This window comes from Oncorhynchus gorbuscha, linkage group LG05, assembly GCF_021184085.1.
Source record: "Oncorhynchus gorbuscha isolate QuinsamMale2020 ecotype Even-year linkage group LG05, OgorEven_v1.0, whole genome shotgun sequence".
Lineage (NCBI taxonomy): Eukaryota > Metazoa > Chordata > Actinopteri > Salmoniformes > Salmonidae > Oncorhynchus > Oncorhynchus gorbuscha.
In genome coordinates, this window is record NC_060177.1 from 50,972,285 (window position 1) to 50,995,284 (window position 23,000).

At 42.4% G+C, this 23,000-nt stretch overlaps 1 long non-coding RNA gene across 3 annotated transcripts in view; it reads right to left on the reverse strand.

Moving 5' to 3' along the window:
- Positions 1–4,321: 4,321 nt before the first annotated feature.
- The window catches only part of LOC124036012, a 29,294-nt gene continuing 10,615 nt past the window's right edge, over positions 4,322–23,000 (reverse strand). For all 3 annotated transcript variants that reach the window (XR_006838835.1, XR_006838837.1, XR_006838836.1), the window contains one exon: positions 4,322–7,570. This is a non-coding gene — a long non-coding RNA (uncharacterized LOC124036012). The remainder of the gene's footprint in view (positions 7,571–23,000) is intronic.

A 23,000-nucleotide genomic window follows, 5' to 3' on the forward strand; every position in this document is an offset into this window, starting at 1 on the left:
AGATGAGTTGAGAACGGGACTGTGTCTCCCACATGGATCGGAAGACCATTCCATAAAAATGTAGCTCTATAGAAAGCCCTGCCTCCTGCTGTTTGCTTAGAAATTCTAGGGACAATTAGGAGGCCTGCGTCTTGTGACCGTAACGTACGTGTAGATATGTACGGCAGGCCCAAATCAGAAAGAGAGGTAGGAGCAAGCCCATGTAATGCTTTGTAGGTTAGCAATAAAACCTTGAAATCAGCCCTTGCCTTAACAGGAAGCCAGTGTAGGGAGGTTAGCACTGGAGTAATATGATCAAAATGTTTGGTTCTACTCAGGATTCTAGCAGCCGTATTTAGCACTAACTGAGGTTTATTTAGTGCTTTATCCGGGTAGCCGGAAAGTAAGGCTTTGCAGTAGTCTAACCTCGAAGTAACAAAAGCATGGATTAATTTTTCTGCAACATTTTTGGACAGAAAGTTTCTGATTTTTTGCAATGTTACGTAGATGGAAAAAAAAGCTGTCCTTGAAACAGTCTTGATATGTTCTTCAAAAGAGAGATCAGGGTCCAGAGTAATGCCGAGGTCCTTCACAGAGACGACTGTACAACCATCAAGATTAATTGTCAGATTCAACAGATCTCTTTGTTTATTGTGACCTAAAACAAGCATCTCTGTTTTGTCTGAGCTTAAAAGTACAAAGATTGCAGCCATACACTTCCTTATGTCTGAAACACAGGCTTCTAGCGAGGGCAATTTTGGGCCTTCACCTTGTTTCATTAAAATGTACAGCAGTGAAAATTAACATTATGTTGTGGTCCTAAAACGGAACCTCGAGGAACACCGGAATTTACAGTTGATTTGTCAGAGGACAAACCATTCACAGAGACAAACTGATATCTTTCCGACAGATAAGATCTAAACCAGGCTAGAACTTGTCCATGTAGACCAATTTGGGTTTCCAATCTCTCTAAAAGAATGTGGTGATTGATGGTATCAAAAGCAGCACTAAGGTCTAGGAGCACGAGGACAGATGCAGATCCCCGGTCTGACGCCATTAAAAAGTAATTTACCACCTTCACAAGTGCAGTCTCAGTGCTATGATGGGGTCTAAAACCAGACTGAAGCATTTTGTATACATTGTTTGTCTTCAGGAAGGAGAGAGGAATGGAAGATTCGATATAGGCCGATAGTTTTTAAAATATTTTCTGGGTCAAGGTTTGGCTTTTTCAAGAGAGGCTTTATTACTGCCACTTTTAGTGAGTTTGGTACACATCCGATGGATAGAGAGCCATTTATTATGTTCAACATAGGAGGGCCAAGCACAGGAAGCAGCTCTTTCAGTAGTTTAGTTGGAATAGGGTCCAGTATGCAGCTTGAAGGTTTAGAGGCCATGATTATTTTCATCATTGTGTCAAGATATATAGTACTAAAACACTTGAGTGTCTCTCTTGATCCTAGGTCCTGGCAGAGTTGTCCAGACTCAGGACAACTGAGCTTTGAAATAATACGCAGATTTAAAGAGGAGTCCGTAATTTGCTTTCTAGTGATCATGATCTTTTCCTCAAAGAAGTTCATGAATTTATTACTGCTGAAGTGAAAGCCATCCTCACTTGGGGAATGTTGCTTTTTAGTTAGCTTTGCGACAGTATCAAAAATACATTTCGGATTGTTCTTATTTTCCTCAATTAAGTTGGAAAAATAAGATGATCGAGCAGCAGTAAGGGCTCTTCGATAAGCTAGTCGGAAAGACTTCCAGTTTGGTGTTGCGCCATTTCCGTTCCAATTTTCTGGAAGCTTGCTTCAGAGCTCGGGTATTTTCGGTATACAGGGAGCTAGTTTCTTATGACAAATGTTTTTAGTTATTAGGGGAGCAACTGCATCTAGGGTATTGTGCAAGGTTAAATTGAGTTCCTCAGTTAGGTGGTTAACTGATTTTTGTCCTCTGATATCCTTGGGTAGGCAGACAGAGTCTGGAAGGGCATCAAGGACTCTTTGTGTTGTCTGAGAATTTTTAGCACGACTTTTGGTGCTCCTTGGTTTGGGTCTGAGCAGATTATTTGTTGCGATTGCAAACGTAATAAAATGGTGGTCCGATAGTCCAGGATTATGAGGAAAAACATTAAGATCCACAACATTTATTCCATGGGACAAAACTAGGTTCAGAGTATGACTGTGACAGTGAGTAGGTCCAGAGACTCCGAAAGCCTTTTGGAGTGGGTCTGTGGACTTTTCCATGTGATTATTAAAATCACCAAAAATTATAATATTATCTGCTATGACTACAAGGTCCGATAGGAATTCAGGGAACTCAGTGAGGAACGTTGTATATGGCCCAGTAGGCCTGTAAACAGTAGCTATAAAAAGGGATTGAGTAGGCTGCATAGATTTCATGACTCGAAGCTCAAAACACAAAAACGTCTTTTTTTTTTGTAAATTTAAATTTCCTATCGTAAATGTTAGCAACACCTCCGCCTTTGCGGGATGCACGGGGGATATGGTCACTAGTGTAACACAGTAAATTCATCAGGTTTAAGCCATGTTTCAGTCAGGCCAATCACATCAAGATTATGATTATGATCAATAATTAGTTCATTGACTATAACTGCTTTGAAGTGAGGGATCTAACATTAAGTAGCCCTATTTTGATCATTATGATCATTTATCACGATCTCTTTCAATAATGGCAGGAATGGAGGAGGTCTTAATCCTAGTGAGATTACTAAAGCGAACACCGCCATGTTTAGTTATGCCCAACCTAGGCCGAGGCACAGACACGGTCTCAATGGGGATAGCTAAGCTGACTACACTGACTGTGCTAGTGGCAGACTCCACTAAGCTGGTAGGCTGGCTAACAGTACAATATTTGCACATTTTTCTTGGAAAGTTCTTAAAGTTCTGTCAAATTGGTTGTTGATCATTGCTGGACAGCAATTTTAAGTCTTGCAATAGATCTTCAAGCCAATTTACTGTCAGTCAAAACTGTAACTAGGCCACTCATGAGCATGACATTTTCTTCTTGATAACCAACTCCAGTGCATATATGGCCTTGTCTTTTAGGTTGTTGTCCTGCTGAAAAGTGAATTTGTCTCCCAGTGCCTGTTGTCAAACAGACTGAACCATGTTTCCATCTAGGATTTTTCCTGTGCTTAGCTCTGTTCCATTTATTTTTATCTTTAAAAAATCTCCCTAGGCCTTGCCGATTACAAGCATACACATTGCCTGATGCAGCAACCACCATTATTGAAAATATGTAGAGTGGTACTCAGTGATGTGTTGTGTTGGATTTGCCCCAAACAACACTTTGTATTTAGGAAATAGTTATTTCTTTTCCACATTCTTTGCAGTTTTACTTTAGTATCTTATTGCAAACAGGATGCATTTTTTTGGTACGCGGGGCAGCAGGTAGCCTAGTGGTTAGAGTGTTGGCCTAGTAAATGGAAGGTTGCAAGATCGAATCCCCGAGCTGACAAGGTAAAAATCTGTTGTTCTGCCCCTGAACAAGGCTGTTTAAACCACTATTCCTAGGCCATCATTGAAAAAAAGCATTTGTTCTTAACTACCTTGCCTAGTAAAATAAAGAACACAGATGAGGTAGTCATTCAAACATCATGTTAAACACTATTATTCCACACAGAGTGAGTATATGCAACTCATTATGTGACTTGTTAAGCACGTCTACTCCTTGCCTTTTTTAGGCCTGCCATTACAAGGGGTTGAATACGTATTAGACATTTCAGCTTTTCATAAAAAAAATAAAACAATTAGTAAAGAAAATTCTAAAAACATAGTTCCACATTATGGGGTATTGTGTGTAGGCCATTGACACAACATCTAAATGTAATCCATTTTAAATTCAGGCTGTAACACAACAAAAATCAAGGGGTGTGAATACTTTCTGAAGGCACTTGTCACATAGACTTTACTTTTCTTCATCACACACACACAGGCACGCACACACACACACACACACACACACACACACACACACACACACACACACACACACACACACACACACACACACACACACACACACACACACACACACACACACACACACACACACACACACACACACACACACACACACACACACACACACACACACATGCCCCAGGCAGGCACTCGGTGACTCGTCACCCTGTACACACACACACACACACTCACAGGTTTTTCTGCTGACATGTGTGAGGGACAGAAGGAACTGTTTACACTCCTGGGGAGCAAAGCAAGGCCCATCTCAGGTGAAGGTGTTCATGCTTCTACACCTGCATTGCTTGCTGTTTGGGGTTTTAGGCTGGGTTTCTGTACAGCACTTTGAGATATCAGCTGATGTACGAAGGGCTATATAAATACATTTGATTTGATTTGATGGACAGAGTACAGCAGCGGGAGTGTATGCTGAGATGGCATTTCTCTATGACCCAAAAGAAGATGTTTTCTTCTTGACGTAGATGTAGACCAGGGTCGACCTTTGGAAACATAAGCCGTTAGGGTGTGTGTGTACTTGTGTACTTTACCAATTAAAATGTTGGAATCACTTGTGTGTACTTGTGCGTATGCAAGTGTGTGTGCATTTGTGTGTAGTTGTGCGTCGGTGTGTACTTTTGGATGTGAGAGTGAGTTTGGGAACACACCTTTCTGTCCTTGCACAATCTTCTTCAGCACACTCTAAGAAACTAATTTATCGGAGTTTGTTACTGGAGGACTAGCCTACCTAATGTTTCATAGCACTACTTCATTCTAAAATTGAAAGTGCAGATAGCATACATTTTTAATAAGCAGGTGGTTAACATTGGACATGGCAAAAAAAAAATTGGTCCCAGGATAGTAATGTTGAAGAACCAAGATGTTACCTCCCAAACGACCCTCAGTCATGCCAACCCTCATGTGTCACTCAGTCTCAGTCTCTCTTCCCCCATTAATTTGGGGAAGTAAAAGCAATTTGGACAATTGCACTGAACCAGAGTCTTGGAGACAAAGTGTCAATGTGTGTACAGAAGATTCCCCTTCAGATGTTCCCCACTTACCGAGGGACTTAAAACAGACATGAGGGGGTCAGAGACATATCACATTGTGCCTGGTGAATAAGGAAGCTGAGGGGAGGAAGTTAGAATGTTGCTATTCTAGACTGAGTTCTGCCATGCACAATCTGGATGAACCAAGGGATGTTATGTCTGATAGTAGCTCCCATTAAGACCATTCATGGAAAACAACAAACAATGATGCTTCAAAGTGTGACTTTGACTGAGAGGTCTGCTGAATGAAGCCTTATGATAATTCAGTGTTGAATATGAATGAGAACATCTCTGCACTCAGTCAGGCTCCCGCTATTCTCAAATCAGTGCCTGGTATTCTCATCCGACAAACCGGTTACTATGAAACATAGCAGAATGGTGACTTTGCCCTCTTGCTCTCCTTCATACACCCTTTCTCCCTCTGGCTGTCTGTCAGAATAACCCCTGCTCTCCCAGTGGCTCCTCCTAACTCCTTCCAGGTTTTAACTACTGCTTTCCTCCACCAATAGGTGAGGCCGAGGGTGGAGTTCTCCACTTCTCAGCAGGAATTGGCAGTGCTTAATTTTAGCCGCATCCTGCCGGAACAGGATCCGGGCTTATGGTTTGCACAATATATTGGAATCTATGTATGAGACCAACGCGTGGCTGTCGCTGTGTGAGAAGCGCGCCAGTTTCTCTCACAGAACTAGAATAAGATTGACGTTCTATGATCTCTCTCTTCTCTGATAGACATGGGCCTGCAACTCTCATCTCTCCAGCGTTGCACTTCATCATTTATTTCCTTATAGAATCATAGCTGCGCAAAGGGTTTCAGAGGAGCTTCAGCACCACTGATAAAAAAAAAGATTGTTCCTAAGTTATAGAATGAAAAAAATAGTCTTCAGAAAAATACATCAAATGGCCTGTAATTTAGCCACAGAGGATCAATATCTTGTCAGTGTCAAAGTAGTCTGCCATTATGATCATTTGTGCGGTTTTAAAAAAGATTCTGCCGAAGTCTCCAGTTGTGTAAATTCACCTAGAATTGCATGAAATGCGTTTCTAAAAGGCCACATTTTTCCCAGACCCTAGGCTACTAAAAATGATCCCCATCTGTGCCTCTACTCTACTGCTCTATGCCACTATGCAAATGCAATGATATGCACGCAATGATGTTTTTACTCATGCGTTCAGGTACCCTCCACTCACTTTTTGTTCCGGCACCTCCCGATTTACAAATTAAGCACTGGGTATTGGTCCTCTTCCACCCAGTCTGCCTTCCAGGTAAAAGCGACTAGCCACATCCTGCCGGAAATCTAATTACTTTCAGTCTGGGAGGCCCCGGCGGGATACAGCTACATAGGCAGAGGGACAGGTGATGACCCTGCTCCCCCAGATTACACCACCAAACCAGGCCAAACTACACTGGTCACATCATGCTTGCTGGAGTGTTAGCCAAAGTGCTAGCCAAAGTGCTAGCCACAAGGGGCTCTGTCTTCCAATCAAGCAACATTCTTGATGTGTATGTGGATGTCTGTGCATTTATGTAACAGGATTGACTGTAACAGGGTTGACTATTTATTCTTAATTAAATCATACATAAATCCCCTTGAGACAGGGGGGAATGGAAGCTTGTTATGTGCAACAGGGAGTGGCAATTGAATGCAAGCTTCACAAAAAAACAAATGAAATTGTTTAAACATTTCTAGCTTATCTATGGGTAACAGGGTTGATGTGCTATGCTCGACCAGCTCAGTTTTCCACCACAAAATAACAGAAAATTGACACACAAAAAAAGAAGAACCAACTGAACTGCTTTTACGCAACGATTTGACTATTAGATGTTCAATGTTTGTTTTGAATTTTTTGTTCTCAAAATGAATAGTTTCACCATATTAAAAGGAGAGTAACAAGTTGACCTTTAAAAGGAGGGACAGATGTAAATACATCACTAATCACATTAAATACATACTAATCTTCAGAAATTACATTGTCAAAGCAACAAAATGACAAGGGTGAAACTGAGAAGTGTTGTGATTAAAGTAGCTTCAAATCTTCCTAGAAGTCAAAATGCTGAATTTTGACACTTTAGCAAGCCTTTATTCATGTAGTCCATATTAAAGGGCCCTTCATTTAATATAACAGGGTTTTAAATTTCTACTTAAAATATCCAAATGCGCTCTTTTCGTGGAACGGCCCAGCGGTCTTTCGGAGGAGTGGGGGTAGAAGAAAGGGGGGGTGAAGTGGATGGTAGTCACATTAGATCAACAAACGAGTGTGAGTCAGCAGGGAGCTAGCCCAGGCCACCACGTGGAAACATAGATAGGGAGAGACAGGAGATGTCACCCAGTACTTACTTACTTTCTCTCTCTCTCTCTATCTCTCCCTCTCTCCCTCTCTCCCTCTCTCCCTCGCTCTATGGCTCTCCTTAAATCCCAGTCTTGTGCCCTGAAAATATGTAAAATCACTCCAGTTGTGGAATGTACAGTGGTGCTGTCATCAAGAATGAGATGTTGATATCCCTCCATGCCCTGGGAAAGAGAGAATTGAGAGAGAGGGTAGAAGGACTGAAATATATAGAGAAAGGAAAGTCTAAAGGATGCAGAGAATAAGAGATAAGAGAGAGAGGGATACAGAGGGAGGGAGGAGAGAGAGAGAGTGAGAACCCATACTTTAATGATGACAGCTTCTCCATCCTAGAGGGGAAGATCAACCATTTCCAGGACCAGAGACATTTACTAGTCTGTGGCGACCTAAACGCCAGAACTGGACAAGAACCTGACACTCTCAGCATACAAGGGGACAAACACCGACCTGGAGGTGACAGCATCCCCTCCCAAATATGCCCCCCTAGACACAAATATGACAAAACAGCTCTGTCGCACGCTAGGTCTGTACAAAGTCAATGGTACGCTTCAAGGAGACTCCCATAGTAGGTACACCTATAGCTCATCTCTTGGCAGTAGTACTGTAGAATACTTTGTCACTAACCTCAACCCAGAGTCTCTCAGAACATTCACAGACAGCCCACTGACATCCCTATCAGATCACAGCAAAATCACAGTCTACTTGAACAATCAATCATGAGGTATCAAAGACAAAGGAACTGCATCATATTTAGAAACACTATAGATGGAAGCAAAGTAGAGTAGAAACCTACCCAAAAAACAATGAGGCAACAAAAAATTCAAACCCTTTTAGACAGCTTCCTGGACAAAATGTTTCTCTGTAGTAATGAAGGTGTAAACTTGGCAGTAGAAAACCTAATCAGTAACCTAACTTAAGCAGACAACATAAGAAAATGAACAACAATGACAAATGGTTTGAGGAAGAATGCAAAAACCTAAGAAAGAAATTGAGAAACCTATACAACCAAAAACATAGAGACCCAGAAAACCCGAGCCTACGCCTTCACTATGGTGAATCACTAAAACAATAAAGAAATACACCACAGAAAACAAAGGAACAGCACGTTAGAAATCAGATCAAAGTAATTGAAGAATCCATAGAATCTGACCATTTCTGGGAAAATTGGAACACACTAAACAAATAACAACATGAAGAGTTATCTATCTAAAATAGAGATGTATGAATAAACCACTTCTCCAATCCTTTTGGCTCAACAACAAAGAACAAATAGCAAAAACATACACGTTATCAAATACAAATCAGAGGTCGACCGATTATTTGGAATGGATGATTAATTAGGGCTGATTTCAAGTTTTCATAACAATCGGAAATCGGTCATTTTGGACGCCGATTTTGCCCCCCCAATTTTCTTTACAACTTTATTTAACGAGGCAAATCAGTTAAGAACACATTTTTATTTTCAATGAAGGCCTAGGAACGGTGGGTTAGCTGCCTTGTTCAGGGGCAGAACGACAGATATTTACCTTGTCAGCTCAGGGATTCAATCGTGCAACCTAACGGTTAACTAATCCAACGCTCTAACCACCTGCCTCAAGAGCAGCCTGCCTGTTACGTGGATGCAGTAAGAAGCCAAGGTAAGTTGCTAACTAGCATTAAACTTATCTTGTAGAAAACAATCAATCAATCATAATCACTAGTTATAACTACACATGTTTGATGATATTACTAGTTCATCTAGCGTGTCCTGCGTTGCATATAATCGATGCGTTGAGGACTGTCATTGCTCCAACATGTACCTAACCATAAACATCAATGCCATTCTTAAAATCAATACACAGAAGTATATATTTTTAAACCTGCATATTTAGCTAAAAGAATGGTTAGCAGGCAATATTAACCAGGTGAAATTGTGTCACTTCTCTTGCATTCATTGCACGCAGAGTCAGGGTACATGCAACAGTTTGGGCCGCCTGGCTCATTGCGAACTAATTTGCCAGAATATTACGTAATTATGACATAACATTGAAGGTTGTGCAATGTAACAGCAATATTTAGACTTAGGGATGCCATCCCTTAGATAAAATACGGAACGGTTCTGTATTTCACTGAAATAATAAACGTTTTGTTTTCAAAATGATAGTTTCCGGATTGGACCATATTAATGACCTAAGGCTTGTATTTCTGTGTGTTATTATGTTATAATTAAGTCTATGATTTGATAGAGCAGTCTGACTGAGTGATGGTAGGCACCTGCAGACTTGTAAGCATTCATTCAAACAGGGCTATGGTGGGTTTCGCCAGCAGCAGATTAGGCTGGTGTAACCAATGTGAAATGCCTACATTTACATTTACATTTAAGCTAGTTAGCGGGGTGCGCGCTAATAGCGTTTCAAACGTCACTCGCTCTGAGACTTGGAGTGGTTGTTCCCCTTGCTCTGCATGGGTAATGCTGCTTCGATGGTGGCTGTTGTCAATGTGTTCCTGGTTCGAGCCCAGGTAGCGGTGAGGAGAGAGATGGAAGCTATACTGTTACACTGGCAATACTGAAGTGCCTATAAGAACATCCAATAGTCAAAGGCTAATGAAATACAAATTGTATAGAGAGAAATAGTCCTATAATTCCTATAATAACTACAACCTAAAACTTCTTACCTGGGAATATTGTAGACTCATGTTAAAAGGAACCAGATTTCAGATGTTCTCATGTTCTGAGCAAAGAACTTAAACGTTAGCTTTCTAACATGGCACATATTGCACTTTTACTTTCTTCTCCAACAATTTGTTTTTGCATTATGTAAACCAAATTGAACATGTTTCATTATTTAATTGAGACTAAATTGATTTTATTGATGTATTATATTAAGTTAAAATAAGTGTTCATTCAGTTTTGTTGTAATTGTCATTATTTCTAATAAATTTAAAAAGTTGTCAGATTAATCGGTATCGGCTATTTTTGGTCCTCCAATAATCGGTATCGGTATCGGCGATCTTGATTATTGTCCAGTCGTGTGGTCCAGTGCTGCAAGGAAATACCTAGTTAAGCTGCAAACGTTTTGCTATTCATTGTAATCAGAGGGCTGATATAAATACTATGCATGCAAGTCTCTCTTTGCTAAGAGTTGAGGAGAGACTGACTGTGTCTCTTATTCTTTTGATAAGAAACATGTGTTGGAAATCCCAAATTGTTTTCAGAGTCAACTTACACACAGCTCTGACACACACACTTACCCCACCAGACATGCCACTAGGGGTCTTTTCACAGTCCCCAAATCCAGAACAAATTCAAGAAAGCATACAACATTATATAGAGCTCTTATTGCATGGAACATTCTTCCATCTCATGTTGCTCAAATAAACCGAAAACCTGATTTTAAAAAACAGATAAAGCAACACCTCACGGCACAACGTCTCTCCCCTATTTGACCAAGATAGTTTGTGTGTATGCATTGATATTTAGGCTACATATGCCTTTAAAAAATGTATATCTAGTTCTGTCCTTGAGCTGTTCTTGTCTATTGATGTTCTGTATTATGTCATGTTTCATGTTTTGTGTTGTCTCCAGGAAGAATAGCTGCTGATTTTCCAACAGCTAATGGGAACCTAATAAAATACCAAATACCTATGTCTCCCTGTCGTGGCTTTTGCGCCATCAGTACAGACACCAACACATCTTGACCACCAAAGTCCATTTGATGTCACAAAACCTGTCCAGTACTTTAAAAATATCCTCTCCTGTTGTCCTGGTTTCCAGAAGAGGATGTCTTCCTATACCACATCTAGCCCCTTCTTATTAATAGTATCTGTTGCTTTTATACATGTCTTACCACTCGAAAGTTCTCATAATTCTCGCTCTAAAAAGCTCTAAAAAACATTATTACTTAACATATTGTAAAGAATAAACAGAGAGTAATACTGACCCAAAATGAAGGAAAGCTTGGACTATATACAGACTCAGTGAGCATAGCCTTGCTGTTGAGAGAAGCCGCCGTAGAAGGACCTGGCTCTCGAGAGAAGACAAGTTAAGTGCACACTACCCACAAATGAGGTGGAAACTGAACTGAGAGAGAGAGAATTGTAAATACAACCTACATTTATGTATATTTATTTTCCCTTTATTACTTTAAGTATTTGCACATCATTACAACACTGTATATAGACATAGCATGACACTTGAAATGTCTATTCTTCTGGAACTTTTATGTATGTGTGTCATGTTTACTGTTAATTTGTTACTGTTAATTTCACTTTTGTTTATTATCTATTTCACTTGCTTTGGCAATGTAAACACGTTTCCTATGCCAATAAAGCCCTTAAATTGAAATGAGAGAGAGAGGATGAGAGAGAGCGAGAGCGCGAGAGAGCAAGCGAGAGAGCAAGCAAGAGAGCGAGAGAGAGCGAGAGAGAGCGAGAGAGAGAGAAAGTGAGAGATATATATATGCTTAATGCTGTATGTGTCCGAAGCTCTCAGACAAAGCAGCAGCATTGTGGTGGGGAGGTAATGGCAGACATACACCCGAGGGCACAGCAGGAGGAGGTGGGAGAAGCACCACAGGAGGCTGCCTCCCACCTCTGAAGCCTGTTGCTCCGGGGTAGAAGTTGCAGATCAAGGAACGGCTTACCTGCCCAAATCCTATTCTTAACCATTCAAGAGAAAAACTAAAAAATAGCCATAGATCAGTGTCTAGGTGCAACTTCACTCGACTCAGCAGCTGGCTGCCGCACAGTGTATGCCACTAGGCCAATCATATCCCACTGAGCGGCTGAGAAAGGTCTTTGACTCGTCTCGCACCTGGCCTGCTCTACCTGTCAAAACGTATCGCACTCTGCCTTTTATCTCCCCTAGTGCCTCTACAGCTCTCTGGCACTCTAAATGTAATATAACAAAACAGCCGAGTGTACAAAATATGGCAGGCTAGCCTAGATGATGCTGAGGTGTTATCTGAAGCAAAGCATGGTTCACAAATCATGGCAGTGAACACAATCATGCCATACACTGAGGACTGATAATGTGGTTTCTTAGCCAAGATAGCAGGGTTAGCAGGGTTTACAGTGTTTATATAGGTCATGTCTTTGGTTGGGTGTTTTCCGACCACCTACTGTACAGGCCAACGCAATTAATTGCATGACCTAAACCACATGGTACACAGACATTGAGCTAATGTGTATTGGCAAGATCATTAGGAGGATAACTAGAGGGTGGGTTACAGTGTTATCAGATCAAAGGCACCGGTGGAGAGGGATGACACACATATGTACTTGTAGCAGCTCTCCGGTTCCCATGACTACATTACGTTTATGGTTATTAGTCACATCGGGAAACATCCACTCAGGCATGGTCTTTTCAATATATTTGTCATGTATTGTCATGTTATGTCTTGTTCCTGTTCTTTCTCTTCACTTCGTTTCCGGCAATCTGGGAGGCGAGGGCTGAGTGTACTAACCAGTATCAGAACTTTAAGGAGGAGATGATACGGGTTTTTGATCGTTCTGTTTTTGGGGAAGAAGCTTCCAGGGCCCTGTCTTCCCTATGTCAAGGTAATCGATCCATAACAGATTACTCTATAGCGTTTCACACTCTTGCTGCCTCCAGTGACTGGAACGAGCCGGCTTTACTCGCTCATTTTCTGGAGGGTCTCCGCGCGGAGGTAAAGGATGAGATTCTCTCCCGGGAGGTTCCTTCCAGCGTGGATTCCTTGATTGAACTCGCTATTCGCATAGAACGACGGGTTGATCTTCGTCACCGAGCTCGTGGAAGGGAGCTCGCGTTATCCGTTGCCCCCCTCTCCGCATCACTACCATCTTCCTCCACTGGCTCTGGTGCTGAGCCTATGCAGCTGGGGGGTATTCGCATCTCGACTAAGGAGAGGGAACGGAGAATCACCAACCGCCTCTGTCTCTATTGCGGCTGGTCATTTTGTCACTTCATGTCCAGTAAAAGCCAGAGCTCATCAGTAAGCAGAGGGCTACTGGTGAGCGCTACTACTCAGGTCTCTCCTTCAAGATCCTGTACTACCTTGTCGGTCCATCTATGCTGGACCGGTTCGGCAGCTTCCTGCAGTGCCTTGATAGACTCTGGGGCGGAGGGCTGTTTTATGGACGAAGCCTGGGCTCTGGAACATGACATTCCTCTCAGACGGTTAGGGGAGCCCACGGCCTTGTTCGCCTTGGATGGTAGTCCTCTCCCCTGGATTCAGCGTGAAACGCTACCTTTAACCCTCACTGTCTCTGGTAATCATAGTGAAACCATTTATTTTTAAATTTTTCGTTCACCTTTTACACCTGTTGTTTTGGGCCATCCCTGGCTAGTGTGTCACAATCCTTCTATTAATTAGTCTAGTAATTCTATCCTCTCCTGGAACGTCTCTTGTCATGTGAAGTGTTTAATGTCTGCTATCCCTCCTGTTTCCTCTGTCTCTTCTTCACAGGAGGAGCCTGGTGATTTGACGGGGGTGCCGGAGGAATATCACGATCTGCGCACGGTGTTCAGTCGGTCCAGGGGGTCGTGTGATTGTAGTATTGATCTCCTTCCGGGAACCACTCCCCCCCGGGGTAGGCTATACTCTCTGTCGGCTCCCGAACGTAAGGCTCTCGAAGATTATTTGTCTGTAGCTCTCGACGCCGGTACCATAGTTCCCTCCTCCTGTCCCGCGGAGCGGGGTTTGTTTTTGTTAAGAAAAAGGACGGGACACTGCGCCCCTGCATAGATTATCGAGGGCTGAATGACATAACGGTTAAGAATCGTTATTCGCTTCCCCTTATGTCTTCAGCCTTCGAAATCCTGCAGGGAGCCAGGTTTTTCACTAAATAATAATAATAATAATAATATATGCCATTTAGCAGACGCTTTTATCCAAAGCGACTTACAGTCATGTGTGCATACATTCTACGTATGGGTGGTCCCGGGGATCGAACCCACTACCCTGGCGTTACAAGCGCCATGCTCTACCAACTGAGCTACAGAAGGACCACTAAGTTGGACCTTCGTAACGCTTACCATCTCGTGCGCATCAGGGAGGGGGACGAGTGGAAAACGGCATTTAACACTCCGTTAGGGCACTTTGAATACCGGGTTCTGCCGTTCGGCCTCGCTAACGCTCCAGCTGTCTTTCAGGCATTAGTGAAAGATGTACTGAGAGACATGCTGAACATCTTTGTTTTCGTTTACCTTGACGGTATCCTGATTTTTTCACCTTCACTCCAGATTCATGTTCAGCACGTTCGACGTGTCCTCCAGCGCCTTTTAGAGAATTGTCTTTATGTGAAGGCTGAGAAGTGCTCTTTTCATGCCTCCTCCGTCATATTTCTCGGTTCTGTTATTTCCGCTGAAGGCATTAAGATGGATCCCGCTAAGGTCCAAGCTGTCATCGATTGGCCCGCCCCTAAGTCACGCGTCGAGCTGCAGCGCTTTCTCGGCTTCGCAAATTTCTATCGTCGATTCATCCGTAATTTCGGTCAGGTGGCAGCTCCTCTCACAGCCCTTACTTCTGTCAAGACGTGCTTTAAGTGGTCCGTTTCTGCCCAGGGAGCTTTTGATCTACTCAAGAAGCGTTTAACATCCGCACCTATCCTTGTTACACCTGACGTCTCTAGACAGTTCATTGTCGAGGTTGACGCGTCAGAGGTGGGCGTGGGAGCCATTCTTTCCCAGCGCTCCCGTTCTGACGACAAGGTCCACCCTTGCGCGTATTTTTCTCATCGCCTGTCGCCGTCGGAACGTAACTGTGATGTGGGAAACCGCGAACTGCTCGCCATCCGCTTAGCCCTAGGCGAATGGCGACAGTGGTTGGAGGGGGCGACCGTTCCTTTTGTCGTTTGGACTGACCATAGGAACCTTGAGTACATCCGTTCTGCCAAACGACTTAATGCGCGTCAGGCTCTGTTTTTCGCCCGTTTCGAGTTCGTAATTTCTTATCGTCCGGGCTCTAAGAACACCAAGCCTGATGCTTTATCCCGTCTCTTCAGTTCTTCAGTAGCCTCCACCGACCCCGAGGGGATTCTCCCTGAGGGGCGTGTTGTCGGGTTGACTGTCTGGGGAATTGAGAGGCAGGTAAAGCAAGCACTCACTCACACTCCGTCGCCGCGCGCTTGTCCTAGGAACCTTCTTTTCGTTCCCGTTCCTACTCGTCTGGCCGTTCTTCAGTGGGCTCACTCTGCCAAGTTAGCCGGCCACCCTGGCGTTCGGGGTACGCTTGCTTCCATTCGCCAGCGTTTTTGGTGGCCCACTCAGGAGCGTGACACGCGTCGTTTTGTGGCTGCTTGTTCGGACTGCGCGCAGACTAAGTCCGGTAACTCCCCTCCTGCCGGCCGTCTCAGACCGCTTTCCATTCCCTCTCGACCGTGGTCTCACATCGCCTTAGACTTTATTACCGGACTGCCTTCGTCAGCGGGGAAGACTGTTATTCTAACGGTTGTCGATAGGTTCTCTAAGGCGGCTCATTTTATTCCCCTCGCTAAGCTTCCTTCTGCTAACATACTGCTTGACGAGTTGGGCCCAAGCTTGCTGTACAACATTAAAACCTATTCAGTCTGTCTACAAACAGGCTCTCAAAGTGCTTGATAGGAAGCCCAATAGCCATCATCATTGTCACATCCTTAGAAAACATGAGCTCTTGAATTGGGAAAATCTTGTGAAATACACCGACGCATGTCTTGTATTCAAGATCCTTAATGGCCTGGCTCCCCCTCCACTCAATATTTTTGTTAAACAGAAAACCCAGACATATGGCAGCAGATCCACAAGGTCTGCCATGAGAGGTGACTGTATAGTTCCCCTAAGGAAAAGCACCTTTAGTAAATCTGCATTCTCTGTGAGAGCTTCCCATGTCTGGAATACACTGCCATCAGACACACATAACTGCACCACATATCACACTTTCACAAAATACTTGAAGACATGGCTAAAGGTCAATCAGATTTGTGAACATGGTCCCTAGCTGTGTGTTGCCGCTTTCCATGTTGTCTGTTGTCTGTAGCTTGTGAGGTGTGGAAACACTTTGTTGCTTTTATGAATTTTGTCTTGCTGCTTTTTGTTCTATGTTGCTCTGTCTGTATGCTATGTCTTGCTTGTCCTATGTTGCTATGTTGCTATGTCTATGGTGCTATTGTCTATATTGTAATTGTTTTTAATAACCTGCCCAGGGACTGCGGTTGAAAATTAGCTGGCTGGCTAAAACCGGCACTTTTACTGAAACATTGATTAATGTGCACTGTCCCTGTAAAAATAAACTAAACTAAACTTAAACTAAACTATAGTCAGTAACCAGTTTAGCAGTTACATCGGTGGGCCCTGGTGGCAATATATTAGTGAAACCAAAAGCTTACACTACCTTGGCTTGGAAGATTTCAAAGTGTTGTGTTGAATAGTCATAGCCAGCTAGATAACATAGCATCCCTCTGTTTGAGCAGGGTGTTTGAGTAGGCTAAACTAGCTAGCGGCATTTGCTAGCTAAGTAAGTAAAACTGAAACTGAAAAAAATCGATCGCTCTCTTGCTTCTCCTTCATTTTGATCAAAACTGTTAAACTATTGTTTTTCTCTCTCTTTGAGTCAACTACTCGCCACATTTTATGCACTGCAGTGCTATCTAGCTGTAGCTTATGCTTTCTCTGATTCTTTGATTGGGTGGACAAGTTCATGCTGCAAGAGTTCTGATGAGTTGAAGGACGTCCTCCAAAAGTTATCATAATTACTGTGTAAGTCTATAGAAGGGGGCGAGAACCATGAGCCTCCTAAGTTTTGTATTGAAGTCAATGTACCCAGAGGAGGACGGAAGCTAGCTGTCCTCTGGCTACACCATGGTGCTACCCTACATAGTGCTGTTGAGGCTACTGTAGACCTTGATTGCAAAACAGTGTGTTTTAATCAATTCTTCGGTGACGTGAATATATTTCGTTTTTATGAACTTCACTGAGGAGGATGGTCCTCCACTTATTCCACTGATGTGCTTCAGTAAGGTGGGCCTTTTAGCATTTATAGACATGTTTGTCAATTGTACTGCAGAAATGGATCAGAATTTACTGAAAATAGAGGTTGTGGTGGCAGCGGTAGAGAAGTACTTGGGATGGCGAGGATTTAGCCTACGGCAGAAAAGTTGCAGGGGGTGTTGAGTGGTATTGTTCTGTCCTCTCAGACTGTTGGTCTGGAGTAGGATTAGATAGGGATGAATAGTGGAATGGGTGGTGATTTTTTTTTTTATAGAAGGCCAATATTTGGCAAGGTAATTTTCCTTTTTCCCAATTTGTATTACTGTATAAAGAATTTCATGTAGATAGGCCATGAATTTCCTCACACACCAGTATATTAGGTGTTAATTGAAATGCATTCCAGGTGACTACCTCATGAAGGTTGAGATAATGCCAAGAGTGTGCAAAGCTGTCATTTGTTTAACACTTTTTTGCTTACTACATGATACCATATGTCTTATTTCATAGTTTTGATGTCTTCACTATTATTCTAAAATGTAGAAAATAGTTAAAAAAAATAAGAAAAACCCTTGAATGAGTAGGAGTGTCCAAACTTTTGACTGGTACTGTATATCTATATGGGGGGGGGTACTGTATATGTACCCTGTATATGTACCCCCCCCCCCCCTGTAAAATCCATCTGCCCCATGTGTGGGATCGAGACAGAGATAATATGGCAGTCCACTGACTGTGGGGCTGAGACAATATTTTGCTCTCTCTCTTACTGGTTGGTGGCCACCCATAAAGACATACATACTTATTTTCACCAGGTCATGCTTTTTAGCCATTGCTAAATCATTGAAACCAAGCTCAAACTCTTAACCTCCTCTTAAGGAAGGTCAATTTAAAAGGACCCTTCCGTTTGCTTTCGAATGGCACTGGAGGTGAAGAGAAGGCCATAAGTGCTCACTCTACCACAGTAGACTTCTGAGGGTATTTGATATAAGTAATATCAAATCAAAATTAAATCAAATGAAATCGTATTTGTCACATGCGCCGAATACAACAGGTGTAGAAATTCCAATGAAATGCTTACTTACAAGCCCTTAAACAACAATGCAGTAAACAAAAATCGTTCAACTTAATCTCTACATAAGCTTTTAAGTGTTTTTCAAGGCAATTACACTGAGTGTTTTTAAGTGTTTTTTTTAAAGTGTTTTTCAAATGATATACACTGAGTATGCAAAACATTCCATTTCTTTCCATGACATAGACTGACCAGGTGAATCCAGGTGAAATATATGATACCTAACTGATGTCAATAAATTGCAATGTCCGTACTGTGAGACGCCTAAGACAGCACTACAGGGAGACAGGACAGACAGCTGATCGTCCTCGCAGTGGCAGACCACGTGTAACAACACCTGCACAGGATCGGTACATCCGAACATCACACCTGCGGGACAGGTACAGGATGGCAACAACAACTGCCCGAGTTACACCAGGAATGCACAACTCCTCTATCAGTGCTCAGACTGTCCGCAATAGGCTGAAAGAGGTTGGACTGAGGGCTTGTAGGCCTGTTGTAAGGCAGGTCCTCACCAGACATCAATCGGCAACAACGTCAGCTATGGGCAGTACTTAATGCAGCTGGTGGCCACACCAGATACTGACTGTTACTTTTGATTTTCACCCCCCCCCCCTTTGTTCAGGGACACATTATTAAATGTATGTTAGTCACATGTCTGTGGAACTTGTTCAGATTATGTCTCAGTTGTTGAATCTTGTCATGTTCATATAAATATTTACTACACATGTTAAGTTTGCTGAAAATAAACGCAGTTGACAGTGAGAGGACATTTCTTTTTTTGCTGAGTTGAATTATGTGGTTGGCCACACCTTTACAACTCGGAATAAAGGGTTTTGCAGATATTAAAAGTGAACAAGACAGTTTTGGTAAGCGATTGCCCTCAAATCATTAAAGGAGAAAACATAAAACATCCGTTTTGAGTTACAGCAGCAGATGTTTTTTATTTAATGCTGAATGCACCCATCAACTCAGTGGCCTTGTCGTTAGTGTCAGCCCTGAGATTGGAAGGTTGGGTTCGATCCCCAGTTTTGTCATACCAAATACTCTAAAAAGCGGGACCTAATGTATCTCTGCTTGGCACTCCACATTAAGCAAATGGATTCGGGGTAAGGCATTGCGGTAGACGAGCGTCCTGTCCAAGGGGTATACTGTACTTGTATATCAAGTTGCCTCACATTACTGAACAGGAGATAGGCTTCTGCCCTATGGGCTGTTATGACTGGGACAATGCTAATGATAGTGCACTCAGAGGTAACGTTATTTCTCCATGTATTTTTCACCACCTAAACTTCTTAAGCTTGTTGGGTATGTTTACTTTGTGAAATGCAAAGTGTTCTATGTTGTTGACCACGAATGATGGTGAAACTGAATTCCTGACCGCGGATTGTGCCGTTAGGCATCACAAATATGTCAAAGAAAACAATTTATATTTACATTGGAAAAAGTGTATTATTTGCTCCATTCTTTTTATTAGAACTTTTCATGACTAACTATTTTTGTTCTTTCAGGCCGAGTGCATGATCAGCAGTGGTCTGCTCACTACTCAAGTGGATAACCAGCCTGCAGCTTGAGAGTGATGTTTAACAGAGGGCTATATGCCTGTCATAAAATGTTCCTCATAGGACAATAAGTAATCACTTTTATAATCTGATTCTATACTATGTCTACTTTGCCTGCAAAAGTTCATAACCAAATTCCTGTTTTGATGTACAGATCTGTCACAGAAACCATGTGCTACTTGTATGTGAAGATGAATTTGCTGTATGTATTGATGTCCTACTCTATGTCCTACTCGACTTGTATGCTGCCCTGACAAATGAGGCCTTTGAGGAGTTCCGACATGCTATGTCGGAACTTGATATGTTGCGCAGTCTGGCCCCAGAAACTGCAGATGGAACCCAGTACCCGCTCTGTCCCAAGGTTTGTTGTATGTTTTGGGCCTATTTCATTTGTTTAACCACCCCAAAAAACACATTTAAGGCCTAATATATCAATTGTGATGTCTCTCCCTCTTTAATAAACAGAAATGATCTATTAGAAACATCTCTGTTCCATTTTTGTCAAACAATTATACAGACTAACAGACCTCCAGTCTTTCATTTTATTTGTTTACTGGGATCCCCGTGGTCTGTTACAAAGCAGCAGCTACTCTTCCTGCGGTCCAAAAACTATAAAGCAAGTATATTTGACATCTCTTTACAGGACAATGGAACAGTGGTGGTAGCAGCGAAAGGGCTTTTAGGTTTGCCTAGGAAAAAATAGTCTGGATCAAGTTATCAGCAACCAAAACATAAGGAAAAGTACTTTGCAAACCAAGCTGATGTGGATCGATTCATTTGTAAGCCCATATCACCAACAGGGGTACTGCCCGAACGTAATATGCACTACATTTTAAGGATAACTTCCATTGTTACCTTATGCACGACTGGAAGAGAATGTGACAAAATCTAGAATTATTTGAACTCATGATATAAAAGATCGCCACTAATTCATATTTAAATGGTGCAGTTATCCCTCCACTTCATCTGTTTGACTTAGTTGTCTTAAGGTTGGAGACAGTATTTTGGTATTGTGTATGTTGAATGCAATATAATCGGTTGTCTCATGCAACATCCATTTAGGCACTGAACCTGGCACCACTGTGTGTGATCTGCTTCAGGCAACAGCCCAGTGCGTTATACCTGTACTATATTTGATGATTTTTATTTTATTTTTAGGGTTGCCATGGATTTCAAGCAGACAGCGCCATCAGGTGCAAACCCAAATTGGACGAGACAGGAGTGTTGGGCGTTTCCTGCGAGCATGAGCACCCGGTTCACTTCTTGAACATGAAAAGGGGGGAAAGGTGGGATGCAGTAATGAGTTTTTTTCATTTTCTTTTTCATAATTTTTTTCCAGTGTTTGATTAATTTTGTTTGCAAATAAAGGACATATCTCTTCTGTAATTTGTCAAATGCAGTCTACCTGCTGCGAGCGATGAAGGAGCGGATGAGAGTCAAGAACATCAATCTCATCTTAATGTATGACATTGCATGCAAAATAAAAGTATATTTCTGTTGTTGAAGGTGCTGGCCTGGCAGATGGGGAGCAGATGGAGAGGCTGTGGTTGTATCTGAGGCGCTTTGGGAAGGTCACCAAAGAAATGACGCCGTCCCATCGTATTGGCCTCCTGACTGATGCACATCTTCACCGTGGGAAAAAGATACGCCAGAGGCAACGTCAGTACACCTGAAACTGTTATTAATTTACTTGATGCTGGTTGACTCTAGCAATGTTCCTAACATTTCCTGTTTTCTTTGTTTTAGTGGACACTGCCGCAGATGCTTTCCCGAGCAACAGAAGTTGCAAAAGAGGCAGAATGGTAAACTATTGTATTGATAATCTAAGCATAGAATTTCATTATCGATTAGAAATGTTGTCACATCTGTCACTGTTGTTATGTTTTAGGAACAACACTGGACACCATTAGGAATTGGGGCAGGAATGTCAGTGTCAAACTTGAGGCAAAAACCTGCTCTGTGCTGTGAGGAGCAATATGTTGCAATGCTACAGCAACATACAATTGCAATGTATGTCATTCATTTCAAATGACTAAACAAAGTTATTTTTAGGCATGCATTATTTCAGGGTGAGCAGGAAAGTGGAGATGGAACAGCTGTTTTTCAGCTTGTGCAGATCGAGAGGTACTTCCTCAGTTAACAGTGCAATTGTTAGATCAATGAATATAATTGATCTCCCTGGTCAAATTATTTAGAACCTTTCTGATTACAGAAAACTAAAAAACGATGGAGAGGAAGAACAGCATCCTCCATCGATGGTCCCTCACCAGCAGTCGCTTCCACGGACTGCAGAGTATCAAGGCGAGACCCAAATGCAGACACAGGAGGCAGATAGTTGAAGTCTTACAATGTTTATTAATCCAAAGAGGTAGGCAAGAGAATGGTCGTGGACAGGCAAAAAAGGTCAAAACCAGATCAGAGTCCAGGAGGTACAGAGTGGCAGACAGGCTCGTGGTCAAGACAAGGCAGACACAAAGTCCAGAAACATGCAAGGGTCAAATCCGGAAGGACTCTAAAAAGGAGAATAGAAAAAGCAGGCAAACGGGAAATCCGCTGGTTGACTTGGAAACATACAAGACGAACTGGCACAGAGATACAGGAAACACAGGAATAAATATACTGGGGAGAATAAGTAACACATGGGGGGGCTTTTGTATAGCAGCTTTTGTCATTTTCAAATGTTTTATTGTTTAGATTGAATTACCTTCAACATATTTCGCCACGGGCGATAGTAGCATAAAACAAATTGTTAAGGACTACAACCTGAGGAGACAAGGTTCGTCCTCAGAGCTCCCACGGGCCCTGGTGTATGAGCATGCAGTGCAGGTGGACAGCACTGTTTGTTAATGGAGAGCAGGAGGAGCAGAGTATGATGGGGAGTTTCACCTCAAGCAAAGGCTCTTTGCGCTCCATTCCCTCAGAAAGCGGGCGTATGAAGAGAAGCGGTACACTGAGGAGTGGAGAACTTTTTATAAATAGGTCATTAGGCTTTTAGCTAGGGTTGAATATACTCAGTAAACTTTGGAAACAGCTTGATTGTACCACTAGAGACTTTTAAGAATAAGCTTATATTTGATTGATCAGAGACTTTATGTCCACATG